This window comes from Hermetia illucens, chromosome 4 (assembly GCF_905115235.1).
Source record: "Hermetia illucens chromosome 4, iHerIll2.2.curated.20191125, whole genome shotgun sequence".
In the NCBI taxonomy this organism is placed as follows: Eukaryota; Metazoa; Arthropoda; class Insecta; order Diptera; family Stratiomyidae; genus Hermetia; species Hermetia illucens.
Window position 1 is genome coordinate 163,681,941 of NC_051852.1, and position 13,404 is coordinate 163,695,344.

Sequence of the window (13,404 nt, forward strand, 5' to 3'; positions counted from 1 at the left end):
ATTGATAAACAGCAAGAGTACTTTCTAAAAATAAAAAATATTCGGGAATCCTTGTGCAAGCTCAGACAATAAAACTGAACCACTAAGAAATAGGAGAGCGCGGGCCGCCCTACTGTCAATAAGGTTGCCACTGCGATCCGCCAAGGAACATCCAGCGTCAGGGAGAAAGCGGTGCTAAACGATAGGGCTCCCAGTCACAGTTTCGGGAACCTGACAGACTCAGCAGGTACTCCTATTACTCCAGATGGTTGGTGACGACTTGTACACCAGACTACCCGGAGCGTTCTGGCTAGCCAGCAGGCAAGGTATCGCAACAGAGGAAAAAACATCTTTCAAAGACGATCAGTCTTTGCCTAGTCGGAGAAATTTGGTTTTCGTGGAACGAAACTCACCGCCCATACCCTACCCCTCTGGTACCTAATATCCCACTCTTCGGAGCTGACATTTTCCAATACGAGTCCTTCAAGAGCATATTTAATTTGATTTATCAAGGCTCGGACATAGGTTGGGCCGAGAGACTAACAATGTTTCAAAATAGCCTTCTGGGTGACGCCAAGCGCGTAATTGAGCACCTTGGGGTCCCAGGCATGGCAACTGTTGGACCAAGAAAATAATAATCAACGGACTCTGGTGGAGACGGAGTTTTAAGCATTGATTGACCTCCCACAAATCACTCAGGAAGCTAAAAAACCTTTGGAAGTTCTTTGGATACAGTAAGATCGGTAATTCAGAACTTCCGGAAAGATGGTTTCAACCCCGCCATTGGTGTTCCCTTCATTCTTTTGGTGCTAGGAAGGAAAATGGATATTGGAACTCGAAGGGAAATCGACACAATGCTCAGAAGTCTTAAATTACCGGTCATCATTGACATTACACAATTTCTCAAAAACTGGCATTACATATTATAATGACACCCAGCTTGGACGGCAGGAGTGGTATGCAAATTCAAACTGAAGTGAGTTCTAAGGGCAACTCTGGTTCCTAGCAAATGACGATGGGGAAAAGATGAAATCGGTCAAATGTTCTATCTGCATACCACCTCATAGCACACCAAAATGTAGAAAATTCGGCTACTGCGGCCTGCCCAACACTGTTCTCTTCACAGCTGTTACCAAAATGAGGGCGGAGAAAGATTGGAAAGAGGCAGTTCGGTCCCTAGTGCACCAAGGTAGTGAAAGCAATTATAATATATTGCTAAGAACTTGGTCCAGAAACTAAGGTTAGCAATGAAGTACACGGATAGGGGCATCCGCCTTGGCAAACCTGAATATTCAGTTAGAGGATCCGACAACCGTCCCTGGCAACTCACTTTGGAGGGATAGTTGAAGTCATCATTGTCAGCCTAAAATGATAAATTCAAGCGATGTCCCATTTTATATACCAGGAATTCCACACGGCCGTCTGCGCTTGGAAAACCATATTGAACAGCCGGACCTTATACCTGCTAGTCGACTATAGCCATGATTTTCAGGTATTGACGTCGGTAATACCTCAAAATTTAGATATGTCTGTGACCGTGACCCATGGGGAATGGAGCAAATGGAGGAATGCTTTTCATAAAATGCAAGAACAAACAAGAGAGTAGATTGGAAGAAATACACCCGGACACTCACCTAGTACAATCCAGAGACTCGTAAGGGTAAGGGGGATTTATGAAGGAAATCCTAGGAGGAGAAAAATACCTTGCCAGGAAGAATCGATTTTCAGAAAATATTAACTGATCATTTAGCAAAAGATTGAACTGATTCCGTTGAGAGATCTCACAGAAATCCCATAATATATGCAGAAAAACTGGGAAAAAAACTCCTTCGCAAGCACGATTATAACTTTGTGCGAGTGGCTAAATACCGATGATAAGGAGGTAACTAAGATTAGCCAGAAAGTCCTACGAATACCATATCTAAGCCACAACTTATAGACAAAACGATCGCAATAAATTGACACTTTTCACGACTCCGGGGTCATAGATAGCGAAAATTGCAGATTCGTCGAACTCGCTCCACCGAAAATGCCAATCCATCGGATTTCCACTGGCAGACCTCGTTCAAAAGGGGAGGCAGCGCAGATTCAGGAAACCTAAAGATGTTCACGCTACGATATCGCGGAAAATCGGACGCCTGTCAAATGGGTATAAAGCCCGAGAAAATAGGCGGCCCAGATTCAGAAAATCCAAGAATGTTCACACTCCGAGGCCGGGAGCACGAGATTCTGTGGAAAATCGGGCACCCACCCGACCTGCACAAAGCCCAAGAAAATTCGATGAAATTGAGAATTTCCACGAACCCGTGAAAATGATGAAAAAATGCAAATTCGTCGAATCGCTGCCGGGGGAGCTTCATCCGAAAGCAGAAATGACCCCGATTCAGGAGATTCTAGATCTTTTACGGAACGATATCGGGGACGTGAGATAACGCGGAAACTCGGGCGCCTGTTCAACCTGCGCGAAAACCCCGGGTCGCAAAGATGACGAAAAATTCAAATTCGTTGGATTCCCATCGACAATGCCACATTCAAAAGAGAGACGGCCCAAATTCAGGAAATCCAAGAACTGACTACGACATCGAGAACGCAAGATACCGCGGAACATCCGACGCCCATCCACCTACATAAAACCCAAGAAAATGCAAAAAATTGAAAATTTCCATCACTCCCGAGTCTTAATGCAAAAAATACGAATTTGACAGATTCCCGCCAATGTGAGCCAACCCAGATTCAAGAAATCCAAGAATTTTCACGTTATGACATCGGGGACATGAGATATCACGGATATCACGGTGTCCGTCCGGCCTGCATAAAACTCAAGAAAAGCCAAAAAAACTTTCCACGACCGAACGTAGTCCATGAAAATGTGAGAAAAATGAAAATTTCCACGACCTTCGGGTCGTAAAAATGATGAAAAATGCGAATTCATCGAATCGCTGCCGACGATGCCTCGCCTGAAAGGAGAGACGGCCCAGATTTTGGAAATACAAATATTTCTACGCCACAACATTGGGAACGCGAGATTTCGCGGAAACTCGGACGCCTGTTCGACCTGCACAAAACCCAAGGAAATGCAAAAAATGATAATTTCCGAGGCCCTCGGGTCGTAAAAGCGACAAAAAATGCAGATCCCCCATATTCACGACGGCAATATCACTTTCGAATCCGGCGACCACCCAGATTCAAGATCCAAGAATTTTCACGCTACGACATGAAAATGCGAAGTACCGCGGAAAATCGGAGGGAGAGAGAAAACGTGGAAAAATAGAAAATTTCCACGACCCCTGGGTCATAATAATGACAAGGAAATGCAAGTTCGTCAGATCATCGCCGCTGACGCCTGTCCACGTTGTAATGTCGTAAAGTCCACGAAACCCAGGAAAACGGGGAAAAACAGAACCATCTTCGTCCAAAGGCCTCACCTTCACCCTGCGCTAGCGTGTTTTTTATTGGTTGTAGTGTCGCGGTCACCCTGCCATACTAATTACCTTGTGAAGAGCCGTGGTGGTGGGCATGCTGAGATTTGGGGTAGTGCGTCCTCTCCATGAGCGTCCTTAAGTGAATGTCCACGACGCACTCTGTAGTCTCCCACAGGAAAATGGGGCTGATTCGCCGAAGGTCCTACAAAGACTCATGGCTTCAGCTGCCCACTTTCGGCAAGGAAACCACGCGTTAGCATCTCCAGGAATCCAATGCGTATCCGAAAGAAATGCAACCCCGGCAAATCTCTACAAGCATGACTGGGATTATGTTGTCTAGGGCTGAAAATTTATATGTAGGGAAGCAGTTTATAACTCAGCTGATTTTATCCTTGGTAGTTACCAATTGGTGGTCAAAGGGTAGTATAGGTCCCGGGGCGAAACGTGGATTGGTACCCACGATGGAGCATAAAACCTGGGAAATGCCTGCTGAACCAACACCAACAGCTCTACTACCAAACCCTATCTCCACCTCCACATGGTGACCGCTGGGAGCTCTTTCTTGACGAAAAGCTGCAGACGGAGAAGGATGAAGGCGAGTCTCCCGCGCCTAAAAACGGGACAAATTGTACCAACTGGTCCTCCAGGTTGGGGGTTGGGTAGGGCTGACAACCCTACACGGAAAACAACTGTTACGAAGCCACAACAGGAGCCTCGGATAGGACGGATATTAAAACGACGGACCCGGCAACGACAAAGGAACAACGATTTGCGCATTTTCTCATGGAACGTGCGCTCCCTGTATAGAGATGAAGCTGATAAGCAGCTAGCCGATACCCTGTCCCAATATAGGGCTGATGTAACAGCGTTGCAAGAGATGCGATGGACAGGGACCGGTTTCCTGGAGAAGAGCCACTACACCATATATTATAGCGGCCATCCAGTAAACCATGTGCTCGGAGTAGGTTTCTTAGTCAGCCAAAAAATGAAACCTGCTGTTATCGGCTTTGAAAGTATAAGCGAACGGCTATGCACTCTGCGCTTGCGAGGCAAGTTTAGAAATATAAGCCTCATAAACGTTCACGCCCCTACAGAGGAGACTGCAGAGTCGGAGAAGGATACCTTCTACGAGGCAGTAGAAAGAACCCTCGGAGCCTGTCCCAGATATGATATCAAAATCATACTTGGGGATTTTAACAGCCAAGTAGGGAAGGAGCCCGTATTCAGGCGATACGTTGGCTCCCATAGCTTACACGAAAAAACAAATGATAACGGACTGCGGACTATTCAATTAGCAGGGTCACACGAAATGGTTGTTGGAAGTACCTGGTTTGCGCGGAAAGCGGTCCACAAACATACGTGGACCTCTTTCAACCAAATTGACCACGTGTTGATCGAACGCCGCCACCTCTCAGCCTTGATGAATGTCAGAACATATAGGGGGGCCAATATAGACTCGGATCACTATCTCGTTGGCATGGTGCTCCGAGCTCGAATAACAATACCACCTAGAATCCCCTCTGACAATCAGGTGAGAGTGAACACTGAAGCCATCCACAACACAATCCTCCGCGACACCTATAAGAGGGAAATAGATGCCGCAATAACCGCAGTCAATAGAGGACCTGGAGATGAAGCATCAACTAATGATCTTCACAACCACCTGAAGATCGTTATCATGGAGACGGCCACAAATATACTTGGCCCCAGCCGCAAAAGGAGTCGGAACGGCTGGTTTGACGATGAATGTAAGCTAGCAACGGAACGGAAGAATGCCGCATACCGAGTAATGTTGGATTCTCAAAGAACGCGGGCACGCGCAGAGACTTATCACGAACTCCGTCGAGCGGAGAAGCGACTTCACAGACGGAAAAAGGAAGCCTGGGAGAACCAACAAGTCTGTGAACTAGAAAAGTACAGGGAGCAACCGCACCAGGCGCGGAAGTTTTACCAACAAGTCAGCAAGATGAAGCCTTATACACCTCGATGCTCATCCTGCCGAGACAAAGAGGGAAATCTGATTTCCGACAGAATGGGCATATTAGAGCGATGGGTTGAGTACTTTGATGAGCTACTGAACAACCAGAACATCGGCGAGTTGGAGGTCCCGCCAACTGAAGACGACGGACAAATACTGCCACCACCAAGTTTAGGAGAAACAGTCCGTGCAATTCATCGGCTAAAAAATCATAAGTCGCCAGGAGCCGATGGAATTACAGCCGAATTGGTTAAATATGGAGGCGACCAGTTACACCAAGTGGTTCATCAACTTGTGCTCAAGGTATGGGACAGCGAATCAATGCCTGACGATTGGCAGCGAGGCATAATCTGTCTCATACATAAAAAGGGAGATATCACACAGTGCAGCAATTATAGAGGTATCACGTTGCTGAGTACCATCTATAAGATATTCTCCACTATCTTGCTAGGCCGGATAGCCCCATACGCCCAGAACATCATTGGTCCATACCAAAGAGGCTTCACTCCAGGCAAATCAGCAACAGATCAGATTTTCTCTCTGCGGCAGGCGATGGAAAAACTGTTGGAATATGGACAACAGTTGCACCATCTGTTCATCGACTTTAAAGCCGCCTATGATAGCATAGCCAGGGTAAAACTGTACACGGCCATGAGGGAATTCGGTATCCCGACGAAATTAATAAGACTGACTAGGCTGACCCTGACCAATGTGCGAGGCCAGATAAAAGCAGCAGGATCACTCTCAAGACCATTCGACATCAACAACGGTCTACGACAAGGGGATGCGCTATCATGCGTCCTCTTTAACCTGGCCCTCGAGAAGGTGATCCGTGATGCTGAGGTGAATGCAAGAGGTACGATCCTCTTCAAGTCCACCCAACTACTGGCCTATGCTGACGATATCGACATCATGGGAAGAACCACCCGAGACGTTCAAACTGCCTTCATCCAGATCGAGCAGGCGGCGCGAGATCTTGGGCTGCACATCAATGAAGGCAAGACAAAATACATGGTGGCAACGTCAGCACCGAAGACGAATCAACCAACAACATCAAACCGCACTGGTCAAACACAAACACGAACAAAAATAAAGATTGGGGAATACAACTTTGAGACCGTTGACAATTTCTCCTATCTAGGGTCGAAAATCACAACCGATAACAACTACGATGATGAAATCCGCGCACGGTTGTTGTCAGCCAACAGAGCCTACTTCAGCTTACAAAGACTGTTCCGCTCGAAACGTCTCACCATAGGATCAAAGCTCTTACTGTACAAGACTATGATCTTGCCAGTCCTCATGTATTCCTCGGAAACTTGGGTTCTTAGCAAGAAAAATTGCGAACTCTTGGCCGCGTTCGAGAGAAGAATCCTCCGAAGAATTTTTGGCCCCCTACATGAGGATGGACGATTCCGTAGCCTACACAATGACGAAATCTATGAGCGATACCATGACCGTCCGGTTGTGGATAAAATCCGGCTCAATAGGTTACGGTGGGCGGGTCACTTAATCCGTATGGATGAAGATGATCCCACCCGGAAAGTCTATAAAGGCAATATCTATGGTAGGAAAAGAAGACGAGACAGACCCTGCCTAAGATGGAGCGATGGCGTGGGCCAGGACGCCAGACAGCTTTTAGGGATATCGAATTGGTGGACCTCGGCGCAAAACCGGGATGTCTGGAGTTCCTTATTAAGGCAGGCCTAGACCGGATACCGGTTGTTGCGCCGTTGATGATGATGAGTTACCAATTTGATAATCTCACACGAACGGGGCTGTATATCTTAGAAGTAAGCTTCCCACTCGCAGTCAGCTTCAGGGAGATGCGTATGAAAAAGCAGCTGCAGAGACTGGCTAGAAGATTCCTTTCAAAAGTCTTGCTTCTTTTTAAAGAAAGGATTGGATCCTGTGCTCTTTGGCCAGAATCTGACTCAGTTTCACTGGTAGTGCTTTAAATGTTTTAACAATAGCCGAGCCAGGACTGCTTCCTGCCAGTCTTGCCCTCGTTTTTCGACCAGTATTCATTCCATAGAAATTGAAGGTCTCCCTGGTGGGCTTCCTGAATTTAGACAAATCTTCGTCCCAGCACAGTGATTTCGGTTGCGAGTACCGAAGAATTTTTTCTTTGATAACTCGACTAAACTCCTTTCAGTCGATCCTCCTGGGGTCTCTGAAAAGGTAGGAGACCTCTATAGCGAGATTTCGACTATCCATCTGGGATATGAATCAGATCATATCAGACGCTCTCCAGTTCTTCAGCTTAAAAACCTTATTGTCTGTTAGGAGATTTATGTTAAGGACCTCCGCCCAACCGTCACAGTTCCTTGAGTTGGGAAAATTAAAAGTTCTTATAATAGTAAAGTTAAATAGAAATTCACATCTTTCATCCATTTCCGAGTTTCCAAACCATATGTCTTGCAGTTTCGCAGCCTATCAACTGGTTGGCCTTCTTTGCTGCAACGGTGGACGTCAAAAACTGTAGTTGTTTTAGTGGAGCTAAACGGTTCTGTGCTATGTAAGCCGCGGAGATATACATGTTCTACGCTCTCGCGTGCTCCAGTTTGACTATGGTTAGGTCCGAATGCAGAAAGGCGCATAGGTTCTCTCTCTCACTCCAGGTTGGAGCTGTTTAATGGTTCCGTTGCCTCCGATCCAAGGCTAGCGTATTAGTGCAAGGTCCATATTTTTCTTTCGAAAGGCATTTATCTCCTCCGATAGCTTGTTGGTGGCGTCGACAAGATCCAGGCTATTGTTCGGTTTCTCGGATCAGAAGACTTTTATATTTACATATTTTTCCAGCGCCCCAGGCACTCGCTATCTACTCGAGGCTTTAAAGATGGAATGATTGTACCAGAAAAAGGAATAGCATCGACGTCGGTCTTGTGGAACTTCGCTTTGGACATCAAATTATTCTGAATTTTTACCTCCATACAGTACGTGCGACTTTGCATCATCATATATTGTCCTAGTAGGCTAGGTAGGTATCAGTAGACGCATTGAATACCCCAATTACCGCTGTGGTGTGCCCTTTTGATACCTTAAACTGTTAAGACCATGGCTGCTGTGGTAAGACCTAGGGATGGAGTCCTACTGGCTCAAATCTTCAGAGCCTGTAGTGTTCATGAAGAAAAGCATCTCTCCCATCCCGGAGCAAGAACTCTCTGAGGACCTCAAAGAATTGTTTGCCTAGAGTTCGTAGTCTAGCTCTGGCTAGAACTGGGCAATTACAAAGGAAGTACTTGAGCCCTTGAGAGTTTCTCTCGCTTCACTGCAGCTTTGGCAGCGCGGGTTGTGGAGTATGCCGAGTCTGGCGGTATAACCCTCTATTAGATCGTAGGTTTGTTGCCTTGGTAATAGCTATGAGTTTCTCCAGAATGCCTCTCCTACGAAAAACATTCTGGATACAGTCTCTGTTTGTCTTCTGAATATTGATGACGGATAAATAAAGGGCAGATCTGATCCACAAGGATTGGTCAATGCAGGAAGATCCTGAACGGAAACCACCCTGCTCTCTGTTCAGCAAACTTCGTGGTGTTTCTTAATGCGATACAGAATTATTTTATTTATTTTCCTTGCGTCGGCAGGGAACCTTGGGTGAATTGTTACAATCAAGACGGGTCCGATCATTCATATCTTCCGCCCATTCAGAAAGATATCAGATTCCAAGTACATCGATGGCCGAGATTATTTCACTTTTGTTCACTTGTTACTGTGACTAGCCACTTCATCCACAAGAGGTGGGACTTCATCGAATGTCATATGCTTGACAATCATGGAAAAATTCTCTCTTCACCTCTTGAGTTGCTCGTCATCGTGGATGAGAAGTTGACCGTTAACATCCCCCACAGGACCAAATAAGGACTTGCGACCACCTGCAAATTCCATTGCTATTTATGTCTTCTCATCAACAGTTCCCTGGTTGTAAGTCCGTTTGAGGGAGAAGAAGAAGAAGAAGTCACTATTAACATATTAGAATGGGTAACACTTAGGCATCTCAAGTAGTAGGTGGAGTAGAAACTGCTTCCGAATTAATAGTAATTACTATTAGTGTTAGTTAGGGAACTGAAACCTGAAATTATATTATTTCTTTCACAATGCTCATTGATTATAATTAATTTAATGGTCGATTCGAAGATTTTGTGAAGAGGACATATGCTTGTAGTTATCAAAAGTAAGTAGCATTTATTTTTTGGGACAAATATGATCTGGATATATTTTTAATTCGTGAAGAAGGGTCGTTTCCAATGGTTTTTTTGTTCCTCTTAAGAGACTTTGAGACGGTTTGCGTTTTAACGAAGTTACCTTATGGGATCGTTTTGTAGACACCAGGATTGGACAAACTTGAGCCTTACACACAGTCGTCAGCAATTTTAGGAACACACGAAGCGAGAAAGTTCCTTAAGATTTGATCCTCACACACAATCACGTCGAACCTACGGTCCACCTGGGAGGAATCAAAGCAGCAGGCGCACACGGTGACCATCCTAGAGATACCCGACGATCATCTCCGTCAGCCTCGTCTCTAACTCTAATCCATATCTCCGATTTCGGAATTTCCACGCAAGTGATTTTTGACCACGTCACTGAAGGATTTCGCAGTGCGTACATCATCGGCCGGCGGTCCCAGTTTCACTTTTTATAGATTTTGTCTTCCAAACCCTTGCAGACTCTGCCCCCTTTGTTTTGTTGTTCCGCCTCATCTTGAAGGTACGTCGGTTTACATTCTGCTGATTTCCCAAGTGTTTGTTGTTGTATGTCTTCACCATCGCTTGGTATTTAGCGAGGTCCTTCCCATCCCATTCGTCGACAATATCGGCCTCTTTATTTTTCGCAATCTTGTTTAGAATATCCTTCGAGTACTGACTCTTGAGCAGGAGTTCAACGGCCTTCCACTTGTTCTGGCTTCCCGTGGCCGACATTATTGTCGACATTGGCTCCTGGAGGTGTTTGTTATTGGTTTCAGCATGGTGATGCGAATGGCTGGCACCAACGGCACTGCCCTTGGCGGAATGGCATCAAAAACTCTTCTTCGGGGCTAAGATGAGCTGTGCGAAGTCCTGTGTCAGACGCGTGAAAATGCATTCAAGATTGCGGCGATCTGCACGGGGTACTGGCCCATAGGGGACCATGCCGCTAGGCTCGGTATACCCTACAGTTGGCATTGCCGAAACTGCGGAGAAGGAAGGGAAACTCTCATGCACTTTCTCTGCGATTGCCCAGCTCTGGCAAGAGTCAGGCTGCAGACACTGGATAAACCATTCTTTGGGGACTTCAGAGAGATTTCTAGATGTAGAGTGGGAGAGCTGCTTTCCTTCGTGAATGCTACGGGCTGGCTCTGAAGATCTGAGCCGGCTGGACTCTGTCTCCTTGCTTCCATAACAACAGTCACGGTCTTAGGAGTTTGTGGCATCAAAACGGCGCACCAAAGCGCTAATTGGGCTCCTCAGAGCGGCGACTGATACCTACCTACCTACCCCAAGCACCTCTTCCAGTGAAAGGAGAACGCCAGATCTGCTTGTCCCTAACACATGTCTAGCAGGCAAACAGTTCCTCTTCAGTTGGATGAATCGACCCCCACGTTGGACCTATATACTCTTGGCCCGTCCGAAGACGGTTTCCAGCGGCCAATAAATGTCATTTCCAGGGAGGAGGTCGTGTGAGCCTTTGACCAGCTTGCATGCCTACGTTGTTGTAAGCAACTTTATCCAGTAGATTTTCCAGAAAGAACAGTGCTTCTGAAGGTTATCTTTTTTACATCATCGAAATTTCATGATTTTTTGGTATCTCACACTATACTTCATCTCTTCAGATAGGAACTTCCCCTGTCTTCCCCTGGGTTACTTCTGTGCCCGGAAACTTTCTGTAACTCCGAAAAGCTGAAAAATATTGATTAAAACTTGCGCAAAGCAAACATGCAGATATCACGATTTTCTTAATTGTGTAACGAATGAGCACGCTGGAAAAGTGTTTTCCACAAAACATCATTCAAACTGCAGCAATTCAATGATCCATTTTAAATTATTCTCATAATTCGTGTGCCACGATCGCGGATCGCAGCCACTCGCACTCCCAGCCGCATCAGCTCCAGCCTGGAGAGTAATATGCTGCATGTAAACAGATCGGAATCATGAAAACAAACATCATCTTAATTTGAAGCTCCCCTTCTGAACCTGAAATATCGGTAGTTATAATAACATACGTTATGTAACATTGATTTTCGTCTGCTGCTACTCACTCCGTCGAGGCCCCTAATGGCTCTTGGAGAAAAACCCAGAAGATCGTGCATCAAGATCTTTCACATCACCCACGATCGCGGTGCAGCTCGAGCGGCTGCAACCAAGGTGCAGTCGAACCTCTCAAACTTGCGACAACCGGGTTTTTAGGCTTCCCTCGCCGCTCGATTGACTACTTCAACGCTGAGCCCAATAATACTTGAAACTAATAACTTTATTACTCCATAGTACCTTGTTTCACTTTGGGACGCAGATCGATTGGAACCCAGCGAGATCTGAGTTATGCCACCGTGGGAATATCCTAAAAAGGCCCCGAAAAAATGAAAGTTGGATTCGGAATCGAACTGATCCCATGGACGTTGCAGGCAGAAATGGTTTGGTGCACATGGAGGGTGTGTAACAGTGGGAAGCCTTTCTGGGTAGGATCAATTATAATTTTTCTCAGGCTGCAGGCTGCGTCTTTGGGAGTCGTTTTCTTTTTTTCCCATTCGAACCGGACATAGACCAGTATTTGCATTTTTACAGTTTCTTGGTCATCCTGTATAACGAACCCGCATTGGGCTTACACGATTTTGACTAGCGCAATTTATTTTTTCTAGAGGATCAGCGCACTCTTTCTCCTTGATTCGCCTCCACCACAAAGATCCATGCAAAGTAGAGGATCAATGATCCGAAAACTTCACTATGTCGATCAGATCAATAGAGATCGGATCCCACTGTTATGTTCCTCTCGTAAGATGCGGGACATCTACAAGAAATTGCCAGGCTGACAAGAGGAAAACCTTCGGCAGGATGACATTATCAATCAATTAAATCCGTTGCACGATAGACCTGAGAAGGCCTAGCTACTAGCATCGGAGGCAAATCAACCCGCTGAGCCTACATTCAGTTGGCTACCGATCAAGTGAGGATCAGCCGCGGAAATGGCTGAACAGAGACACACAAGAAAAATGGGTTATGGGAATATTCTTAGAACTGCGCGACTTTGGAGCTGAAAAGCTGATGGCGAGCGAGCAAGGTCTTGTTCCATGTCGGCTGGATGCTTTGCATGAATCGATGATCAAGTGATCGTGTTCGCGGAGACCTCCTTTTTGAATCTTTCTGATTAGCTGAGACCTTCTTTCCAGCTCGATATCTCTTGAATTTGGTTTCGGGCTGCATCGCGTTTCGATTCTCATTTGAAATGTTATTGAAACATGTAAACGTGCAATTGCCATAAAAGGCTTCGTGGCTAATCATTCACTGGAGTTCTGGTTGGAACTGTTGAGTTGGTATCGTCACATTAGAGGAGACGATGATTGAGATGTGGAGGTTATTGATATGAAAGTGTTTAATATGAATGTACAATTATTACCGTTTGTTTGGAGAGTCTTGGGTTACCCAACAAAGTGAGCAATGATTTAGGCCTTGTATTTCTTTGAACATGCACCCCCTTGGTAAAATTGGATCTTTAAATAAAGGACTCAACATACCTTGCCAGAAGGAGGATACTTGTTAACCAATGATCCAACCACTCGAAGGAACACAAAAACTGTATTTCGGGAACCAGCTTTTCTAAAATAGCGTAGAGAGTACACTACTGAAGGCAACCTCTCGCTTCTTCAAACTTGTTTGTGCAATTTCCTAAGAGTTTACCTCATCTCTGCATGTAAACCTTTTTTTAATCTGTAAATTTGTGGATGATGAACTCCAGGATCCCCTTGGACGATTGGATGTTAATCAAGGAGGAGGAGCTCTAAATAAACAGCCAACCATTTCCACTGTGTGTAAGTGGATAAGTCCTGAAAAA